We start from the raw sequence: 14,092 nt of genomic DNA on the forward strand, positions 1-14,092 counted from the left end.
CATGGTACAGGATGCTATATTATGCCCTCTTAGGGAGAAAGTTAACTACCTGGCAGATGGGTACCTTGCTTAGAATCACATAGTTGGGGCTGGGAAGTGGTGGCTCACACCTTTAATCCTAGCACTATACAAACACAGGTGGATCTCTATGGAGTTGAGGCCAGCCTGGTCCACAGAGAGAGTTCCAGGACAGCTAAGGCTACACAGAGAAATCTTGTCCCCCCAAAAAAACAAAAAAGCCAGTGAGATGTATTTCATATTTTTTTAAATGTTGAGACTTCGTGTCCAGTGTATGTATATACTAGCTAGGCTTACATCAAGTCATATTAGCCGTGTTTCACCTCTGCAGCCAGGTGGGCTAGTAGTTTCCCTAAAAAGCAGTATGGCTCTAGCATTTCTTCATTAGAGAGATGCATCTTACTCAGGTGGCGGCGGTGGGGGGTGGGGGGGGAGTGTCATAGTTTTCCAGATGACAGATTTACAAATACCCCAGTATGGGTCAGTGCCAGGCAGTCTGCGTGTCTGTCATCTTGGGATATTGGAATTTCTTCATCATGCTGAAGTCCCAAGTGCTCCTCTGTACAGCCTAATTAGAATGGGTTGTACTATAGGCATTCACTGGGCAGTTTACTTGGCTTCTCTGTGATGCTGCCCTACCCCGTTTCCAGGGGTTCTTGAGTTCTACTCATCATCACTGAAGGGAATGGTGGTGTAGTAGGAAGGGCAGGGGATGTGCACCCCAAGGGCCCTTTCCCTCCCCTGCTAAACACAGCTGCCTTTTCTTATTTATCTACTTGTGATCACATATTGATAGCAGAGGAGCCTGCCAGGAAAGGCAAGACCACGAAACCAGCATGTTTAGGGAGAATGGGATACCGTGTACTTAAGATGTGTTCTTCTTTGGTGGTTTGTTTGAAATGTGTTGGCAGTCAAAGAAAGTTGGTCCTACAGAGCCACAGCTCAAGGGTTTGAAGTCTCAAATACCTCAGAGGCCAGGCAGATAGCTTGGGAGGAAGATTAAGATCAAAATGGGTGGAATGTTCTTCGTTTTCACAAAAATGTTGTGGTTGTCTTCTTTGGGAGTGGGGATGGACATAAGACATTCTTGGTCTTTCTTTTTCCTGTTGATAAAGAAATAGTTCTCTTTAAGAGAAAACCAATGCATACATCCATGATAAATGGTCATTAACATAGGGCCTTGGTGTTGGACAGATGACTGTGAACGCTTTGACTGTCTAGAAATGGCTACTACCCAGCTCCATACCTCTGTGGCCCTTGAGGCTCAGCCTTACCACATCCTGCTATTAAAATCTTTGGCTTAGTAATTAAAAAAAAAGAAATAATTACAGGTTGATAGGAAGTGGCAGAGTACCGCTTCTTTAAGTGGTAACATTTTGGATATGTATGCACATTGTTATGTAGACTTTATTATAGACCCCTTTCCACTGGGGTTTGTTTGTGCTCATTTGTGTGTGTGTGTGTTTGTGTGTGTGTGTGTTTGTGTGTGTGTGTGTTTTATCCTGCAGAGTTTTATTATGTGCACCATTTGTATAATAACAGCTACAATATAATACAAGTGTTTGGGAACCAGGCGTAGTAGCATGTTCCTGTAGTCCCAGCATATGAGCGTTAGAAGGAGGGGGATAAAGAGTTCAAATGTAGCTTGGACTGCATAGTGAGTGCCAAGCTAGCTTGGTAAGACTGTGTTAGATTCTACTAGGAAAGTGTACACACACACACACACACACACACACACACACACACACAGTGCGTGCATGCATGTATTTGACTTTTAAGTTGTTTGTACAAATGAGCTGAAAAGCTAGTTGAGCAGTTGAGGTACATGGAACATGCCCCGGGCCTGATGAGTCTCTAATTTTAACCTCTATTCTAGTCTAGCTGTTTTTTTCTTTTTTAGTCAGATAAAATTCATGCTCCATATAATTTACTATTTCGCCATTTCCAAGTAGGCAGTTGAGCATATTCTAGCATATTTGTCAAGTTGTGCAATCATTGCCACATTTTTTCAGCAGCCCCCAATGAAGTCCCTTGTCCGTCAGCATTCCCCTCCATTCCTCCCTTCCCCATAATTTACTTTGTGTCTCTATGGGCTTGTCTGCTCTGAACAGTTTATGTAAATGGAATCATATAATATATGCATTTTGTTTCTGATTGGATGTTTTCATCTCAGCAAGGAAGAGATTTGAGATCAGAGAGGGAAAATGACATTTCTACAACTGTATGGGGGAGGAAAGGCGGTCGGTTCTCACCTCCTTGTGCCATAGCTCTCTGCCTCTCCCCATTTGGTGTTCAGTATGATGATCATGTCGTGACTTCTTTTTGGGAGGTTTGAGCAAATATGCTTGGCAACAGGGCACGTTCCTTAATCATGTTGAGTTTCTTCAAGGAGCCACTATGGACATGGGAATTGTAAAGCAGAAAACAGTGTGTTCAGGGCACCTACTCTGTGCCAGTCTCAGAGCTAACAGGGTCCTGTAAAATTGGGTGCTGACCATTAACAGACATCCAAGTAGAAAAACAGATATAGGAGAGGTAATTTTTGGATGTTGACGTAAGTAGTGTAGTGGGGAAGAACACTGAGTCGAGACCATGTGGAGGAAGCTAGAGGGTTGGAAGGAAGCTAATAGGCAATGAGCTGGCAGAAGGAGGCTTAGACTCCAGGCTGGGAGTCCATTGTAAGTTCATTGGTGGTGACAGGGGGTAATGTGAGGTATGAAGGTGTGGCTCCAGGTGTGAGTTTGATCCAGCTCAGCTCCCGAAGTGAGTATCAGAAGTTCTCAAATGGTCAATGGCTGAATGGAAGCAGAATAGGAAAATCCCTATTTGATAATTAAGTCTCCATGGGAACTTCAGTCTGAGTAGTTAGGGTCTACAGCAGAGGTAGACATTGAAGCCAGTATCTCAGTGGTGACAGAATTGAAGAATCACAGTTAGAGGCATCAGGAGACTCATCCCACAGACTACAATGCGTCATGCCATGGAGCATCTTCAGAGAGCCCTCAGCCCTCTTCTACCCACTTGCCTACTTGGCTGTCTCATAATGAGCACACGTTATGTGTCAGGAACTGTTGTGGTCCTGAGGTTATAGGAATGAGCATGTTAGACAAGGGGTTGCTCCTTTGAAGGAGATAAATATGATGGACCATGGAAGACTCTTCTGAAAGTAGCCTTTGCTGGTTAGAGTAAGGTTTAGGAGTCAGAACTGGCCTTGGTCAAGAGATAATGTTTCCTCTGAACTCTCAATGCTGAGAATGCCCCATCCTTGGCAAGAGATAGGGAAAGAGCTTGTTATTTATTTTATTTTTAACACAGGAGAAATAGTAAATGCAAATAACATTACAGTGTCTTGAGGGGGTAGGCTCTGGCCATTTATAGAGTGTGCTTGGCTTTGCCGAAATGTTTTCAAGAGCCCCAAATCAGACAGAATAGGTATCTGTGGAAGGAAGCCTGAGTCTGCACATACCATCTTAGCATGGGGAGCAGGGAGGGAAACGTCAGCTTTGGGGAAACAAAAGCATATTCAAGTAGAAGAAACAGCATAAAGTCACTCTGAATCATTTAAAGTAGGCGTACCTTTATAAATTTTTTTAAATGGAAGATAAATTTATTTTTTTTTGCTAGTTTCCAGCTAATTCTGTTGTACTTTATGAGTGTTGTATCATTCAGAGAACTTGAAAACATTCATTCCTCCTCCTACCAAATTTTTGAAGTAGGTGGGAGAGTTTTAAAAAGCTCCCAAAGACCTACTTCCTCTGCCTATGGGTGCGGAAGGAGGGAGAGGATGGGCTGGCACCGGGACCGGAGTGTGGAGAGAGCCACACTAGCATGGAGCCTGTGAAAGCTTTAGGGGAATTCTGTCCCTGAGAGTGTTGGCACTGGTGACAGCCCCTGTGATCCCAGGCAATCCTTTTCAAGGTTACAGAGGGGTTAACTTTTGAAGCTGTAAAGTGATCTTAAATAGAATAGCCAATGCAGCGTGAAATGAAGACAAACTGGGAGGGTGAAGTACACAGTTTGTGTCCTTCCCAAGTTGGTTGGCCTTAAGGCTGGTAGCAGATTTTCTCTCTTGGACTCCCGGTTTGTTGCTGGTAGGAGAGAAGTCTGCCATGAGCTCGGGAAGCAACTCTAGCCTTGTATTAAGAACAAAGAGACAGCAGCCAAGTCTGGCCGGGTGGCATGAAGTTTGGGGTATATTTTGACAGAAACCAGAGTTTTTAGGTACTGTATTGGGATTTGACCTGCAGTCAAACTTGAAACTTGAAAACATCAAACAGCACCAATAAGAAGGTGAAGCAGAATTATATGAATCCTTGTCCATCTAGGGGTTGGGGAAATGCTATGTAAAAATAGAAGTTATCTGTATTGTGAAGCAGATGTGCTTAGGCTTCTGAGGACCCTGGGCATGAAGGCTCCTGTCGGCTGGGATGAGTTGGCTGGTGGGCTGATGTTTGTTAGGAATGAAGATAGCTGAGATGGCTTTACAGCAGCTGGTACTGTGGTCTTGGGATAGAGTAGAGAAGGGGATACAGATGAGGGAGGAGAGGCCCCGAGGTGTCTGACAGGGCCTGAAACAAAAACTGCCATGTCTTTTCAAGCACTGGACTAGAAAGTGTCTTGTTTTAGGCCAGGGTATGTTAGGACTGTAGGGAAATGAATGAATCATTTAAAATTGAGGGCTACCAGAAGAGGGGAAAGTTCCCTTGCTTTCCCTAAACTACCTGCCACCCTACACCCTTCTAAACTTGATTTCTGACTCAAGTGGAGGACACTTAGGTTGAAGTGGGGTTCTAGGAGTGTCTCCTTGTTTTGTTGGGGGATAGTGAGGCTCATTGCTTGACCTCTCGTTCAAGAAGGCTGACCTTGACGAGCCATGGATTTCTCTGATGTTGGCTTTCTGAAGGTCACCTGCTAGCACCTGGTGATGTCAGGAAGAGATCTCGGCAGGCTGGTCCATTCAGGGAAGCTGCTTGCTCCAATCTGTCATCTTTGTGGCATATACATTTACTTTGCCATTTTTGGCTTGGGATGGCTCAAGCCATTACATGACCACAAAGTGGAAATCTGCACTGAGAAGTGCTCAGCTGGCTTGGCAGATTTCCACACGTTGCACTCATCTGCAGTGCTTGCCCTTTGATGGGCAGGAGGGACGTAGTCAGAATGCTTATGTCCTGAATCAGTTCCTCGAAGGCCATTTGATGGCTGGAGAGGTGCAGATGCTTTGTCTAGCTGGAAGGGGTAGCTGCACTGGTATGCAGAGATGCAGATCTGCTGCCGGGACTAGGCTGCCCAAGTTTCATCTGGAAACATGTGGACTGAGCATATGCCACTAAAAAGAGAGAGGCCGGCCTCATTTACCCGGTTGCCATTCTTGCTGCCTGCATTCTGTCATCTACTTAATGGGGTTAAGCAAATGGGTGTCATGATAGAATAGAGATTAGATGGGCATACTGAGAATGAGTAAATCTCCAAGCAGAACTCTTGGTGCTTTTCTGGAAGATGCTAAATTACTGACCTTGAAGAGACTGTTCTGGAGCTTCTGCACTCCTGGTAAAGTACACCCATCCCTTACTGCGTGCCAGAATTGCCTGTGGGAGGGTTTTGTGCTGCCAAACCAAAAATAAGATTATTTTTATTATAGTCTTTTTAGCTCTTCAGCCAGATACAGTAACCTGCCAAACCTTTGTGGTTCTAGTGAAGTTCCGTCCACCATTCAGGGGGACTGTGCCTTGTGTCCTTACACTGCTCTTAACAGCATCTGTTCCCACCTCAACCTAAGTCTTCACCTCACATTTTGCCTTCACTCTAACTCTCTAAGCCCCTTCCCATGCCTGCCCCTCACCCAGTGTGTGTGTGTGTGTGTGTGTGTCTGCCTCTGTCTCTGTCTGTCTGTCTGTCTGTCTGTCTGTCTGTCTGTCTGTCTGTCTGTCTGTGCTTGTGTGTGTGCTTGCATGTGAAAGCCAGCCAGAGATCAACATTGGCTGTCCTCTTAAATCATTCTCCCACTTAGCTTTTGATACAGAATCTCTCCCTGAACCTAGAGCTAATCAATTCAGATAGCCTCCCTGGCCAATTAATTCAAAGGAATCTTCCTGTCTGCACCTCCTGCCCCCAATCTCACCTCCTCCAGTGCTGGCTGCCAGGCTGGGCTTTTTACATATGGGTTCTGGGATTCTGAACTCAAAGACTGGTGTTTGAACTGCGCTTGGTGCCTTAGCCCAGGCTGGTAGCTCATCTCTTTCTGACAAATGAGAAAGCTCATTTGGAGATTTGGATGGACAGGTATTCTGAGATTTTTTTTTTTTCCTGTGAACATACCTGCTTAAGGCCAATAGTTTCTGGATATTCAGGGCCTTGGAGTGGGGATAGGTTTCTTAATCTTATAATTGATATGAAGAAAACCTCTTATTTCTTTTTCTTCTGAGAGACCTCCCTAAAGGTTTCTGCCACAGTGTTGCCGAGGCCTTCCAGACTCTGAGAAATACAAGTTGTCACTTAGGAGCTCCTGAATAGACGTTGCTAGGGGGCAGGGCTGAGTTGATGGTATTCTTGATGTGGACATTTGGTGACATGTATAGATGAGAGTGCACATGAGGTATACTCCTTATGCATGGTGAGTTAATTATGTAAGGCAAGGGTTGGGTTTTTGTTTGCTTTTCTGTGTGTGTGTGTGTGTGTGTGTGTGTGTCTGTGTCTGTGTGTCTGTGTGTCTGTGTGTCTGCATGTGTGAGTGCATGCCTGCTGTTGTTTAAGACCTACAAGTAACAAGAGACCTGGACAAAGCTAAAATAGATGGCTGTTCAAATGTCCTTGCTTTTGCCTTCTTCATCCCATGGGCTGGGATCTGCACCTTTTCTGTTCCTCTCCCACCCAAGCTTGGGGGTTTGCTCAGTCCTCTGTCTGTGCTAGGGGCCTCTGCTGACTAGGTGCTCTGTTCAGTGCTCTTGTATCTCCTCAGCTTGCCTGTTTAGAGTGTCCAGACCTGCCTTTTTCTCAGAACAACTAAAGGGCTGTGCTGACTTTGTATCTCTGTCACCTCCTGCTGTGTGGTATGAAAGAGAGCTCAGTGAGCAAATCGATATATTCTTTGAGAGAATGACATAAATAACTCTTACCATCTTAAGCTGAATACTGCTAATGCTGCCGTTACAATGCTGGTGTCTATACATAATCGTGTACATAGTCTTCTCTTTTGTTTTTTTGTCTTGTTTTTGAGAATCTGCTGGAGCTAGAACCCAAGGCTCTGCACATGCCAGGCAAGTGCTCCACATCGCCAGCCCTTGGGTTTTTCTCTTTAACATTTTATGTTTCTGAGTGTTTACCTGCATGTGTATATGTGCGCCACATGTATGCAGTGTGCCTTGAGTTCAGATGAGGGCCTCTGATCCCCTGAAACTGGAGTTACAGATGGTTGTAAGTGGTTGTGTGGGTGCTGGGAATTGATCCAGGTTCTCTACAGAAGCAGAGGTAAATGGAGGAGGAGGGGGTTGAAAGTGGCAGTTCTCGGTGTAGAGAAAACACAGACTGATGGGGTTGGTATTCAGAGCAGGCAAGCTTGCTTGTGAGGGGTGGCTGCTGTTTACTAGCAGATCAGCACTGTCTGACAGGAATGCCGGCTGTGTTCTTCTGATCTGTTTGGCTTTGAAAGAGAGGCCAAAAGTGTGAGATTCACCACAGTCATTGTCAGCAGCATCATCCTCTTAAGTTATTACTGTTGTGTGTGTGCATGTGTGTCTGAGTGTACAGACATGGAGACCAGAGAACAACTTTTGAGTGAGTTCTGCCCTTCCATGGTGGGTTCTGGGGATGGAACATAGTTTCTCAGGCTTGTGTGTCGGGGACTTCTGTCCACTGAGCCACCTTACAGGCCTAAGTAAGAGGTCTGAGCTTTTATGTGACATTCCTGAGTTTGTTTTAACTTCAGGCTCCTAGTAGCAGGTGCCGTGTTGTGCCTCTGCAGGTTAAATGGCCCCTTGCTTTCAGCTTGTGACCCTGTTGCAGATGATCTCTGGAGGATCCTTGTGTCGAGATCCTGTCACTGTTGTGGGAGCCATTTCCATGTGTGAACTGAAGATTATCTGTCTATTATGGGAAATGGGGCTGAGCCAGAGATTTATTCTGGATGAGAAGCATGGGGGCTTTGGATCTGCGTGGGGTGCCTGTTGAGATGAGTTGGGTTGACATGAGCCTCCTGGGGTAAGGCCTCGTGTGGTTTACTCCTGGTGTTTTATGTGTTGTTTTAGGAATTGGCATCCACTGGAAGAATCTGCAGCCCTCTCTCTGCCCAGAGCTCCAGGACCAATGTGTCTTCCCAGCACCTTAAACCAGTGGTGAGCACCTGTGTTTGCTTTTTCCTCCTGTTGCAGTGAAGAGACACAGTGACCATGCACTGTGATTTGCAGATAACGATGTTCATCTCTTCTCTATAGAAGAAAGGCTATAGTTGGTGTGTTTCTATTGCTGTGATAAAAACATCATAACCAAAGCAACTTCTAGAAGGGAGGGATTATTTGGGCTTATACTTAATGAGGAATAAGAGGACATCATGGCAGAGAATTGTGGTAGCAGATAGCAGACATGGTAGCAGGAACAACTAAGAACTCCCATCTCCAACTATAAGTAGCAGGAAACAGAGAGAGAGAGTGAACTGGGGATGGCATGTGGCTTTGAAACTTCAAAGCCTCCCAGCAGTGACATGCTCCCTGTAGCAAGGCCACACTTCCTAAACCTATTCATACAATGCCAGCAGCTGGGGACCAAGTATTTGAACATTGGAGCCTATGGGGGATATTCTCACTCAAACCACCACAGCTGAGTTTAGGCATAACTCGGTTCTGCCATTTTTACAGTAGGATCCAAAATCACTGTATGATTTCTGGGGTTCCAGATAGCAAAGTTTATCCTGTTTTGTTTACACTTCAGGCTGCTTGCTTTGAAGACTGAAGGAGATAATTTTTTTTTGTGGAAATACTTCAAAGAAAGTGAGGTGGTAGGCAGTTACACTGTAATATGCTGGGGTTTTGAGATGCCTTGCAGCTCCCTTCTCTTGCACACACTTTATTCCTTTAAGTATCTTTTTCAAGCTACCCAGATGTTGTAAGAAATAGCTGCTATACCCAGATCACTGCAGCCCAGGGCTGGATGGGGGCCTTCCTGCCTTTACATTGACGCTCATGTCTATCTTCACCTGCTAAACCCACAGGGCTCTAAAGTCTGTTGCATCTGAGTTAACTAGCACATGAAAATGAGATAACTAGACATTACCCTCACCTGTGTACAGGCTGGTAATGTGGGTTCTAAAAACTTGTTCTCTGAGACCTGTAGGGTGGTTCTTTAAGATGTTTGTATTTTCTTTTCTTTCTAAATTTGTTACTGACCACTCTAGCTCTCTTTTATTTTTGTTATCTATTTTCTTTCCTTTTTTGGTTTTTTGAGTCAGGTTTTTCTGTGTAACAGCCCTAGCTGTCCTGGAACTTGATCAGGCTGGCCTTCAACTCACACAGATCTACCTGCCTCTGACTCCTGAGTACTGGGATTAAAGATGTGCACTACCATGCCTGGCTGTATTTTCTTTTTTTAATGTTCTTTTCTTTCCTTTTTTAATTGAAAATATTTTTTTTCATTCAATATATTCTTATTATAGTCTTCCTTCCTCCAACTTCTTTCAGGTCTTCCCCACCCACCCAAAACCTTACCCCACCATTAGAAAACAATCAGGCATCTAAAAAATTGTAAGATAAAGCAACAGCAACAAAAAAAAATCAAGCCAGAATAGGAACATCAACAACAAAAAAGAGCCAAAGAAAGAGCACCAGAAAGATAAACAGATGCAGAGACAAATACACTCACACACACAGAAATCCATAAAGACTCAAAGTTGAAAACTATAATATATAAGCAAAAGAAAAAACATTCCAAAAATACCACTGAGTTCACTTTGGATTGGTCATCTACTGCTGGGCATGGGGCCTGCCCTTAAGTGTGGTTTGTATACCCAGTGAGACTCAATTGGAGGCAACTAATTTTTCCTTTGTATAGTTCTGTGTTTTTTTTTTGTTGTTGTTGTTGTTTTGTTTTTTTGGGGGGGAGTTGTTGTTTGTTTTTTTTCTAAGGTGAATAGATTGTATTTCACATTTACCTTCATGTTTATTGGTGATTAAATTGTTTCATGCTCCACAATGTTCTTTGGGAGAAACTTGTTCATTGAAGCAGGCAAATATCCTGCCTCCATAGCAGCTACAAGAAGTAAAAACACACCCTGAGCAACCTTGTGTTCAGTGCTCAAATAGGAATGTTGACAGTGTCCTGTAATCTCCTGAGGACAAGGACCACAGGAGCTAGGGAAGCTGTGTGACCCATACATTTGATTCTGGCCACTTTGTAGAGAGAAATCTGACCTGTTTGATGTTGCTGCCTGGTCAGCATTCATCCAATGGATCGGGTACTCTTGTGACCTAGTAAGATAAATCCTAATGATACAACCACTGGAGGAGCTTGCAGGGTGCCACAGCTGGAAGTTAGTTGGGACAATCCTGCTTAGGGCAGGGGCTGGTGATTTTAGACTGCTCTAGGTGATGTGTTGGGCATTCTGGGTCCCATCTTGAGTCTCACCAGGTAGAAAGAAGAATTTATAGTGGAGTCTTCAGGGAAGCAGATGGCTATTCTATCTAGTCAGCAAATAGTGTATTTATGCCTACTCCACGTCAGGGCATTGTACTGGACACTGGTGATTCACCGTTCACAAGGTGGACTGTGTGTCTTCTCCTCTCTGGAACTTAGGCTTGAGCAAGGATGACAGATAAGATCTCTGCTTATCTCACTTGCTGCTGTATCTCCACTCCTTGGAATCCTAGAGCCTGATGGGTTCTTACTATGTACATGGTTATGAATGGAGCAAACAGATAAGCCAAGTAAAAAATGTAATTTCAGGTAATCATGAAAACAATAAGACCAGGTGAGAGAACTGGGGAGAGAAAAGGAGGGAAGGAGGGAAGGGAAGAAAGACTGACTCTTTTTTTGAGACCTGAATGGCATAGGAATCTGGGGAGTGGGGTGGGATGTTCACTGAGGGAACAGCCAGGGAAAGGCAGAGCCTTTGTTGTAGGCTGTACTTTGCATGGTGGAGGAGCAGGAAGGTGGCTAGTGTGGCTGAACTTGGGCAGCAGGTGGTTTAGGGAGGGAGTGGTGTGAAATGGGATGATGGTGTAGGGGGGAACCAGATTGCATGGGCTATGATAAAGATTTGGGTTTCACTGGAGAAGTCTGATGTGCTCTTGTACTTTAAAATCATTCTTTTGGATCCTGAATGGATAATAGAAATGAATGCAAGATGTCTCATAGGGTAACTTTTGGGAGACCTTTGTCGCTTACCTCTCGCTACCACACCCTGGAGGTGGAGGTAAGATGGCGTTCATAGAGTCAATGTCACAGACTCTGGGAGGCAAGTGGCAGAGCAGACTTGTGTTTATTGCAGGTGTTAGGCAGACCTTTATGCCCCTTCCCTAGGCCTAGGTGGCGGTTTCATCTGGAATTCTGTGTTGTCTTTCCTTCATTAATTGGCTCAGGCCATATGATGTCATTGCATCATCAGTCTCCAGGCTCCTCAGCAGGCTTCTGATTAGGGAAGTTACAAATGTGCATGCTCAGAGGAAGTTGAGCCTGTTGCACCTCTTCCTACAGACTTCCTCAGTTGTCAGGCAAGGGGTAGAGTTGTGTCCTGGACCACAGAGTGGTGTTAAGTGGTCAGGCTCAGATTATGCTTTTGAAAGATGGAGTCTGCAGTTCAGTGTGGGATATGAGCCAAGAGCAGAGTCAAAGCTAAGATGGAGATTTTTGTCTGGGTAAATAATAAGATAGAGAACAAAGATTTGATTTCAAGGTTGGTGGTGTAGCTCTAGAGTGCTTAACTGACATGCGCAAAAACTCTGGGTTTCATCCCCCAGCACCATAGAAACTTAATCCTAGTACTCGGGGTGGAGGCAAAAGGACATAAATTCAGCTGCATAGTAGGTTTGAGGCCAGTCTGGACTATATGACCCTCAGAAAAAAGTTCTGTTTGAGCATTATTAGTTTTGAGATGCCCGTTCATCATTCTCATAGAGATATAAAGTTCCCTGAGGCTGGAAATAGTATCTGTGAGGTTCATCTAATCTAGATAGCATTTAAAGCTAAGACTGGATGAGGCCATTTAGGAAGAGAAAGAAGAAGTTAGGATTTTGACAGAAAAAAAAAAAAAAAAAGACAAAGGGTGGATTCTCTGGATAAAAACCCAAGAAGTAAATCAAGGGCTGGTGAGAAGGCTCAGAGTGTAAAGGCACTTGGTGCTAAGCTTGACAACTGGGCATCAATTCTCAGGACCCACATAGTGGAAGGAGAGAACCAACTCCCCTCAAGTTGCCTCTGCCCACTTACACTGTGACATGTGCACCCACACACACATGCATGTGCATATGTGTACTAAGTAGGTGTAATGAAATTTTGTTAAAGAATAAACAAAGGATATATGCGAGAGACTATGGTTTGATTCCACTTGCCATAACTAGGAACTGTGCAAATGAGATAAAGATATGAAACTCATAACACACCTTATATAAAAAGTTAAAACATTGTGATTTCTCTAAATCAAGAAAATCCATTCTAGATTTGGTCTGCTGAGAGAATTTATAAGCTGCATTTTCGTACTTGGCACATGACTGCCTTTGGTTGGCAAGCAGAAAGACCAGCATCCCTTGCCAGTAACCTGTAAACTGCATTGTTCTTTATATGGGCTGGAACTTTGGCCAGCTGTATTTTGGCTGACTTTATTCACTGCTCATACACTTCAGGTTTTTTTCATCCCATAACTATGTTATCCAAGAGTGATAAACTGAAGCCCCACTGAGGGCAAAACGTGTCTGAAAATTAGCTAGTTCTCACAGAAAGATGTGATTAAATTCTATGAAGAGGAGCTGGAGAGGTGGCTCAGCAGTTAAAAAAAACATACTGTTCTTGCAGAGGGTCAGAGTTCGGTTCCCAGAACTCACATTAGGAGGTTCAAAACTTGTAAGTCCAGTGCCAGGGGGATTTGATACCTCTGACCTCTTCTTAATCCACCCCACACATGCACATATCCTCACACAGACACCTGTGTAGGCGGATTTTTCTGTCGTGCCTGCCAGCTCCCAAATAACCACATGGAGACGTCTTATTAATTTATGAAAGCTTGGCTGAGAGCTTCGGCTGTTACTAGCTATCATTAAATATCTCTTAAATGAACCCATTTTTATCAATCTAGTTTTGCCTCATGGCTTTATCACCTTTACTCTGTACTGCCCATGCTGCTGCCCCCAAGTTCTGGCATCTTCTTGAGATTCCGCTTTTCTTCTTCCTAGCATTTGCTCTGCCCCCAAAATCTTGGCTAGCTATTGGCCATTTAGTTTTTTGTTAAATCAATCGTAGTGAAATACCTTCACACAGTGTACACATGATTGCCAATCAATCATTTTAAAAATTCAGTGAAGAAGGGTAAAAGGCAGCATGCTTCATAGGACCACAGTAACATTTTGGGCATCCTCAAAATACCAAACAAATGTTCTAACATAAAAAGCAGAATAAATATAACTGCAGTGCATATGTGTGGAATTTGTACGTCATCCGTATCCCTCAAGCACCAAAGACTCATGGGAGAGAACCAGCTTCAAGTCTCATACATTTTCATCTTATTTCTGAGATTCTGGTGTGAAATACAGTTTCTCTGTGCTGGTTTCATTAACCATTTCCTGTGAGTCACCCACTAAGCTTCCTCAAGATCTCACTGGACTGTTGAGTTTACCCATTTGAGGCTACCTGTACGTTTTCTTTGTCTTCTCCAGCTTCTGTGGATCTTGCTTGTCCCTTTCCTCCACCTTCAGAATAGGACTACCCGTAACCTCAAGGCTACTAGAGCTCCAAGATTTCCTTCCTCCAGTCAATCTGGTCTACTCAGTCCTGTTTGGAAAAGATGCCTGAATAGAAAAAGCCTATGAGGGCAGGATGATAAGCAGCATTCCACAAGTGGCAGATTCAATCCCAGACACATGGCTTGTTGGGCATGTGC

At 44.2% G+C, this 14,092-nt stretch overlaps 1 protein-coding gene across 23 annotated transcripts in view; it reads left to right on the plus strand.

Moving 5' to 3' along the window:
* Sorbs1 (sorbin and SH3 domain containing 1) overlaps positions 1-14,092 on the plus strand; it is a 226,232-nt gene that overhangs the window by 55,349 nt on the left and 156,791 nt on the right. For all 23 annotated transcript variants that reach the window (XM_035441856.1, XM_035441838.1, XM_035441844.1 and 20 more), the window contains one exon: positions 8,262-8,348. The gene's annotated coding sequence lies outside the window, so the exon portion shown is untranslated. The remainder of the gene's footprint in view (positions 1-8,261; positions 8,349-14,092) is intronic.

This window comes from Cricetulus griseus, chromosome 3 (assembly GCF_003668045.3).
Source record: "Cricetulus griseus strain 17A/GY chromosome 3, alternate assembly CriGri-PICRH-1.0, whole genome shotgun sequence".
Classification (NCBI taxonomy): Eukaryota; Metazoa; Chordata; class Mammalia; order Rodentia; family Cricetidae; genus Cricetulus; species Cricetulus griseus.